The 8,666-nt window shown below is 43.8% G+C and overlaps 1 long non-coding RNA gene across 1 annotated transcript in view; it reads right to left on the reverse strand.

Annotated features, from left to right (window-relative positions):
• Nucleotides 1–8,666, reverse strand: part of LOC135579006 (uncharacterized) — a 28,471-nt gene that overhangs the window by 17,888 nt on the left and 1,917 nt on the right. The window contains exon 2 of the long non-coding RNA XR_010471230.1: nucleotides 6,247–6,439. This is a non-coding gene — a long non-coding RNA (uncharacterized LOC135579006). The remainder of the gene's footprint in view (nucleotides 1–6,246; nucleotides 6,440–8,666) is intronic.

Genomic DNA, 8,666 nt, shown 5'->3' on the forward strand with positions numbered 1-8,666 from the left:
GCTCAGCCCCGGGGAGGGCGAGTCGGCTGCTCCCCGCAGCCATCCGCCCCGCAAGGGGCCCACGGCCGCGATCGCTGCGGGACGCGGCGCGGCGGGGAGGCAGCGGGCGGGACGCAGGTGTGCCGCAGGTGTGCCGCGGGTGGCGGGGCGAGCTGCGCCGGGGCGTTGCGCGGGTGCGGAGGCAGGGCCGGCACTTGCAAGGAGCCTTCGCAGCTTCCGACACCAAGTGTGCCTGGGAGCGCAAAGGCGCTGGAGCCGGGGTGCCCGTCGTCGCCTGGCGTGCTCCGTGCCCACAGAACCACCAGAAAAAGCGTGAAAACAGCCAGGGCGGGAACTGCCACTGAAACCACCGTTTTGAAGAAGCTGAGGCGCTGCGCCAAGCCTCGGGGCTTGTCTGTGTCCTTGGCACCCCCGAAGACTTGATCCAAGTTTGTTTGAGTCCAGATCCTGCCTCATGGCCCAAATGCTTCTCCATGTTTGTTTTGTACTCTCCTGTGTTCATCCCAAGCAGGGTTGTTGTCACCCAGAGGCCCACTGTCATCTGTGGGCCTGGTCGGTAATTTGTACCTACCCGCCCCTGGCGACTGGCGGCGTAACTGTGCAGGAAAGGTTTATAGCACGGAACTCTTTAAGTCCTGCTTTGAATCAGTCAAAAAGGCAACACCTTAGACATTTTTGTGAACCAATAACCTGAACAGAAAACAAATCAAGCCTACTGAAAAACTTAAAGGATGTTTTTATTTTGACCTTAACACTTTTCCACCCATTTCAGCATAAATCAGCTAAACTTTCAAATGAATGTGCACTTCTAAATTAAGACAAAAAAAAAAAAAAACAACCAAACAGGTTTCCATTTAAAATGTGAAACAGGTTATGCTGGGTACTCTTATCATCTTTTAAACACACTTTTCAGTCAATATTAATGGAAACTGATCCTTTTAGCATGACAGTTTGTTCCGAAAATCAGCATTGTCTAGTGAAAGTAGTAGTAATAGTGGGGGTGCTGATGATCAAGCTAATAGTAGCAGTAGTAGTAGCATTAGTAATACTGTGACCAGCACTATTTGGCATCACAAGTACCAAGAGATCCCAGTTCTCTTCTGAAATCCCAGTGTTTTGGTATCTACACTTATCGATGCACAGTACCTACTGTAACTGTTTAGCTATAGCAGTAGCATCTCAATGGGCAGAATAGGCACATAGCTGCTTAATAAAAACAGTTTCCTAAATGTGAGAGGGATGACAAAAGGGATGAGCTAAGGGGAAATACTTGTAATTTTCTAAGAGGAGACTGCTGGCAGTCATGCTAAACTGTAGGGAATAGCTCAGAAACAGCAGCTGGTTTATGAGTGTGCAAAATAATATGGCAAAGAGGCCTACTGGGTCCTTCCTGTGTGTATGGCCTGTGGGATCGGGAAGTGCTTATCAGAAAGAAAGAACCAGAGCTGAAGCCAGGGAAAGAGAGTTACAGAACTTTCGGGTTGTCCTATAGTGAAATCCTTATAGCTTGAAATTGTCCTGAGCTTGTATAGAATAAAATACTGCCTTTTGTTGCTGCATAGCACCGGAGGAGCAAAATTAATGCCATTTACATTTCTAGGGGACCTGGATATTGCCAGCCATGTAATATGACACCATTCCTGTGTGAACACATTGTTTAATTTTTTTAAACCAAAGTTTGATTGGACTTGCTCTTCATAGGTGAGACTTTGAAGATCCTACATCCCTTTCTCTGCCATAAATAAGGAGGCAGGAGTGCTGTATTGTACTTTTGTTTGTTTGTTATTCCACTGATGGAATCTTCTTTTGCTTTGCTGATAATTCCAATGAAACAGGAATCAAGTGCATTAAATATGAAAAATAAAGAATTAAACTCAATCCAGAAACAGAATTCCACAAACCAAAAGGTAGTGAAGTCTCTAGCCGCTGGGATGGATGGACTTTAATTTGTCAATAATTCACCAGTGCTATGGAGGAGAAGTATCAATAATAAAACGGTATGAATAATACCAGTCTTGTTGCTTTATGAACAAATCGACCTAGCCAGTCCAACACCTTGAATGAGGGGAGGCTGACATGTAAACCATGGTCTACACATCTTTACCCTTCAGGCATGCCGAGGTGATGGCAAGATCAAAGAGGCTTTTGAAATGCCAAGTTCTGAGAAAGGAAATTGGGAAATATAACTCCAGAGTTAGCTGGAGGGGGCAGGGATGAGGGTCATGTTAGAAGGTGTTAACCACTGTAGAGAGAAGAGAAACTCTTATCCCAGATGGTGCAGACATTTCATTGTTGAAATATAACTGCGACCAGCACATGTTATAAGGTAATGAAATCTGTCACAACTTGAACATCAAAAGTGGTCACAGGCTATAAAGGAACGGTGTTTGTGGGAACAGTAGGGACGAGAAGCGCCGGACACTAGAGGCTGTGTCTCTGAGATGCTGTAGTCAAGAGGATCAGAAAAGAGAGGAAGGAAGAGATTGTCTTGCTGACAGCTGCCTGAGGATAGGAGCGGAGGACAAGTAAGATATTGCTTCCTTTGTAATGAATCCAAGATGTAGCTCCCTGGCCTGATACTTGCTGAATAAACTGAGTTAGTTACTCAGACAAGTCCTTTCGATCCACTCCAGTTTTCCTATACATTCTTAGTACATTCTGTTTTAATTAGACCAGTTAGGTCCTTGATTGTTTGTAAATTTCATGCAGACTTTTCCTTAGTGCTTCTAAGGAAGAGGAGCTACAGAAAGATGCCTGGAGCTTATCATAGTTGGGATGTTTGGTCAAAGGGGCATGGACTATGGAGACCTCTCTCACAGAAGATGACACTTGCAGAACTGAGGTCTGGCAAACACAAAGGAAACACCTGGATAGTCGGATGTATTTCCACTCCTTCATCTTTTTTTCTTCCTTTAATTTCCTTATATCTACAGGATTTGAGTATAATGGAAGCCAAGTCAGAAAGAGGGATGTCAGTCACTTTCATTAAACAAACAAACAAACAAACAAACACAATTCTTCAAAGTAGAAATTACTTGTGCTAGAACTGTACTTGTACTGAAAAGTGCTGAATACAACTAACTGCAGGAAACTAGGGGAGACTAAAGAACGCAAGTGATGGGACCAGCCACATCCAGCAGAGTGCAGCATCACCCTGGACGAACAGTGAATGAGCACCATGGCTGTGAACGGTTTGCCTTCTGATTAAATAACAGGTGTCAGCTGCAAATAAGCAAATATCCCAGAAAAAAAAAAATAATTATTCCCTTCCATTTATGGATTTTGAATAATACTTCGCTGCTCTTAAGTGATTGGCTGTATTTTTCAACATAAGTGTTTTAGGGTTGGAAAGTGGGAGAAAGAATCTGTGACTGGAATTGGAAGAGGGAGCCAGGAAGATTCAGACCAAATGTGTGGGAAGGAGTGGAGAGTTAGCTGAAGAAATAATGTAGCCTGGTGGTAGGGCAGGACATTGAAATCACATGAACTCACAGGACTGACCGAGCAGAGAATGAAATGAGAGGTAGTTCAGGCAGAGAGAATGGGATTAGTACCTGGAGCCAGAGAGAGAAAAAAACAAAACAAAACAAAACAACAAAACCTAAACAAACCGTGCTGGAAGAGAGGAGACAGGAGGGAGCAATGAAGGAAGGAAAAAGCAGAAAGGGTGGTCTGTTAACCAGCAAAGCCCATCTCTCTACAGAGGCCTTGGGGTGCATGTGACACTATTCTGCTTCCTGCAAGTCCTTGTGAAACCCCATGTCTGACCTAGTTTAATATTGCACCACAAAGGATGAAAACATGCTATTGCTGTCTGTTATTTTGGCAGGAGTCAGCAGGAAGAAGTCCATGCTCTGGATTTAGAGGTTCCAAACCAGCTGCGGTACCATGGAGATAATAATACGCTGCCACATGATAGAACTTCTGGTTTTGTTTCTGTTCTCATTTGCTTTTTTAAAAAACCCTAGGACACTGAAGACAAAATTATATTTAAAAACCTTGTTAAGGTCACAGAGTCAAGTCTAGAAGAAACATGCACTGCCAGCATTAAAACTGTTTCTATCCAGTCCCCTGTGAAAAGGCATTATGATATGGGGTCTTGAAGTACACAGCTACTTCCTGTTTCTCCACTAGAATCCCAATTCATTCTCTATATGGAAAAAGCTTGTTCTGGGGGTGATCAGACTTGTACAGTGAAGGAGGGTGCTTTCTATCCCTTCATAACTCATTTGTTGCAGAAATACAAATGACATAAGACATGAGACAGGGGTTTATAGAAGAAGGATGATGTCATGGTTAGAGTCACTGTACAAACCCTAAAGAACAGCACTTCACTTCGGCACCTCTGCACCTCCATAGGTTCACCTTATTTGGGTATTCACTTGGTGAAACTTTTGCAAATCACTACTCATTTTTGTTTTCTAAGTGGTGATCATGTTGTCTGGGCGCCTGAATTGAGGATCAGTGGTCTGCAGTGTGTAGGACCACCAAAGGCTACAACTGAAGTAGTACCATGTGTGAGAAAAGGACTACACCCACCTAAGTGTTCTGAAAAGCCATGTCTTAGGAGACTGAGGCTGGGGAAGGTGACACCTCAAATCTTAATTTCTATGCATCATAAATCCCTGATTTGTAAAATGGTGATGAAATTACTATGTTACCCCAGAGGAGTGGGCTAGAAATTAAGTAACATTCTGGTAACACTGAAGTACAGCAGTAGGGTTCTACAGTACATCCTGCACAGGACACGAATCAGAAGTCCACTTGAAAAGCATGTTTTATGATCTTATAATTAAAACCTGATCATAATACATATGCACAGTGAAGTCAAATTAAGATTGTATGGCCAATGTTGGTTGTGAGATTTCCTGTCTTTTAAGATTATTTTACATCTTCATCTAACTTTATACCACTATAGTGCATGTTATTTGTATATAAGATTGCATATATATGTTGAAAGGTATGCTCACATCCTGTATGCACATAGGATTTGTCTGACCTGACTTCAGTCATCTAGACTTGCTCCAGTCAGTAGAAATTTAATTCTAAATTAGGTGTCCATGAGGTGTAGGATGCCTGTCTCTCTGCATTGAGTACTTATTAGCTGTTTCCTCATGGGAAATGTTTTTAAGAACTAGATATTTTGCATCATGGCTTAAAAAATACTATGATATTTCAGATTGTTAGTGACAGTGCCAACTTGATCAACGGTAAGCACAAAATATACAACTAACCAATTAAACGGGCAAGAAGAGACCCAGCTACTCTGTAGATTTGATTTCCAACCTGCATTTTCCGACCAAATAACAAATGCATAAGTAAAACCCAACTTTGATCTCAAAACTTGTTTTATTTTAGATTGCTACATTATCTTTCCCAGACACTTTTTTCCATCTGATACTTTTACCTTCCCAGTTATCTGTTTAACAGCCTGCTCCATGAACTCTTAATCTGGACTGTGAACTCTGGACTGTAAACTCTGGCCTAAGGGCTCTTTTTTCTGTCCTGTGTCAATAACACCTAACACCCGAGACACTTCTAGGGTTGGAATCTAAGCACTTCTGAAGAAGGGGCAATATTTGTACTACCAGTATCATAAAGGTTTCCAGTCAAGTACAAATGAAGCACTATATGCCAAAGATACGTGGATGAATGTAAGCAATACTGGTGAAATGTGCTTTGTCTACTGTGAACCATGGTGTGCAGGTGCCATGGGAGTGGGAACAGAGACTGAGGAAGTCAAATCTGCTGTCAGCAGCAGCACAGGGTTCAACCAACCACACATGGTTGCTGTTCCATTCTAAGGGAAGAAGTAATGACTGTTCCTTACCAGCTGGAAGGGATGGTATTAGTCACTGACCCCTTCCCAGTCCAGCTGTACTGTGGGAAAGAAAAAGTCTTTTTTTCTAGAGAGGGTTTTTACACATTTCTGACTATCCATACTGCTTGAGAAACCTATGTACAGCCCCCTCAAAAAAACCCTAGTAGATAGCCACTCCTTTTCCTTGTCCCCTCAATCACATACACAGATTAGTTAGTGAATTATTCTCTATAAAATAAAAGTACTTCACCTTCTGATGTTATTAAAGTCACTATACCAGAGATAAAGCGGTAGATATTACTTCAGTTACTGCCGCAACTCCAACAACAATTACTGATATCAACAAAAGAAAAAAAAGTAGAGTTGCCTCAAAAGGAACTGAGTCTGTTTGGACTAAGCATAACAATAACAATGAAAATTCATACTTGTAAGACACAGGAAGGAGAGAGAAGGGATGAGGATCCGCACTCCACCAGGATAGAAATGAGAATGATGTCCAAAGGATTTACGGAGGGAAGGAACAGCCTGGGGGATCATTTTGTTTTCCACGGCAAACCTAGGAGCCCAATGCCAGCATGGTGGGGGTGAACCCAAGGAGGAAGTGGGTCTTGTTCAGCCCTGGAAAAGCAATGACAGCATGTCTCAGTGAATGTGTAAGGTGAGGCATAATGAAGCCATACATGGAGGTGATGAGCTGTAGGAGAAGCCAGTGACATTGTTTACGACACTGACAATCTTCTGAAGTCCACTGAGACAGCTTATTGGTTTTGGGTTCTCACTCATGGCTGACCTCAGTTTAGACTCTCTCAATAATACAGCTAAAAAGAAAGCCCCTTTCTATATAAAACCAAAGAGGGAATTCTGGTTATTCCTATAACACCTCCAAGCAAAGAAATGCCAGGAATCACCATTCCTAGCAGCTCAGTTGATTGCTGAGCCAGACCACCCTGGAATGCTTGTGGTAGAGCATGAGAAATTCCACCCACATGGGACATTTACCCAGCTGGCTGCCTGGGTCTGTGACAACTCTTAGTCATCTCAAAGTCAGTCCCTGAAGAGAGGGCTCCCTTGGCCTCAGTATCCCAAGCTCCCTAGTGCAGTTGAGTGGCCCATTCCAGAATATTTTGAAACCAAGCATGTTGCAATGCCTAATCTGAGCTGCTGGGCCCTGCAATGGAGATGCCAGGAAGAAATACGGTGACAAAAGAAGCCTATTACTGGAATGCCTCTGCAGAAGCTCCAGAAATTACTTCCAGTAACATTTAACCCCAAAAGTCAAAACATATTCTTTATAATTTGTTCCATGCTGGCTTGCAGAATAAGACCAAAAGCTCATTGCCCATACAGCTCTGCTGAGTGACCTAGAGGAACCATACAGAGCAACCCACTTCCTAGAGGGAAACCACAACGAAGAAGTAATACCCATGCTCTCTCAGGGTACTGCTGGCTGGTTGTGGAATTCACCCTTGCCCAACCAAGATTTGCAACACTTTAGCCCATATCAGAACCAGTCCTGTGTGAGAACTTTGGAAATTATTAAAGAAGCTCTGGAAGAGCTTTCCTGAAATATATGCCAATGCTGAATACAAAGACCAGTCTCCACTGTCACGGGATGTGCCACTGACAATGTGGAGCATCATTTAATTGCTTCTTTCAGACTAGCGGGAGGGGAGAAAGGAAAAAGTCAACAGTACGTATGAATAACTTTTTTCCTCTCTTTAGTGCTCTCTCATACACCCGTTTGATGCACACTTTCTGGTGCTCTCTTACCTTCTCTAGATTCAATTCGAGCAGCCTCAGGTGTATTTCTGTGCAGTTTCACAATGTTATGGATTTCCTTAAAACATCAGTGGCAGGCTGGAGAGGCTGCAATAGGAGCAAGTGGATAGGATATCTAGTGGACATCCTGTTTTAGTAGCACATCCCTTGGTGCAGATATCCATGCTTGGGCATCTGGGCATGGCCCTGGAGTGAGCCTTTTTAGCACAAGGTCTGTCCCACATATTCAGCCTCCTCTTGCCTTAATTAATATCTAGGAAGCTGCTTCCCAGGATAAACGCTCTGTTGTCAAAGAGCCCTTCCCACAGCAACAGGGTGCCTATTTATGTGTCTGATCACCTCGTAAATGAATGTTGCATGAGACGAGATCTTCATAGAATCACAGTGGGAAGCCTGATACAGGAGACATCATGAATGGCCAAGGCCAGCAGGCACAAGAGGCAGGGTGCCCCCCCCGCCAAGTAGCCTGTTGTCCACCCCTCACATACATGAGGTGCAGTGTCTTTTCAGGACAGCTCAGGCTGTTTCTGCTCCACTCTCCCAGGCCAGACTAAAGCATGCTTGTTCCAGTCATGAAGAGCTCTGTGGAGCTGGGGTAGAGCTGTGCCATACAAGCCAAAAACAATATTGTGTATGCAAGTGCATTCTGCTTCCTTTGAGTTTTTGGTGTCTCTGTGTTTGTACAGAGCTGTGATGGGCAGAACCAGCATCTGCTTAGAAATGGTATGGCTGCATACAGTGATTTAGTAGGAAAGAAGACAAGGCCAGCTAGATGCCGACAAGATAAATGGTGTTTGGTGCACACACGCGTGCAAGTCTGGCCATCCAGAAGCAGTGCAACTGGTCAGAGTGGTCTTTGTTTCTGACACAGCTGACTTCCTACCAGATTTGGGCCATTCGGTAATGCTGGCCTTGCTGTTTGTCCAGCAGGTTCAGAGCAGCACCACTGGATCAGCACGAAGAGGGTATGACTGAACTCAGGACTGGTGTTTCCTTTCTACATCCAGTGACCTGTTTAAATACTCAGGAAGTCACTGGAGATCTAGTCAGTGCAGGGAATGCAATT

Source organism: Columba livia, chromosome 3 (genome assembly GCF_036013475.1).
Source record: "Columba livia isolate bColLiv1 breed racing homer chromosome 3, bColLiv1.pat.W.v2, whole genome shotgun sequence".
Lineage (NCBI taxonomy): Eukaryota > Metazoa > Chordata > Aves > Columbiformes > Columbidae > Columba > Columba livia.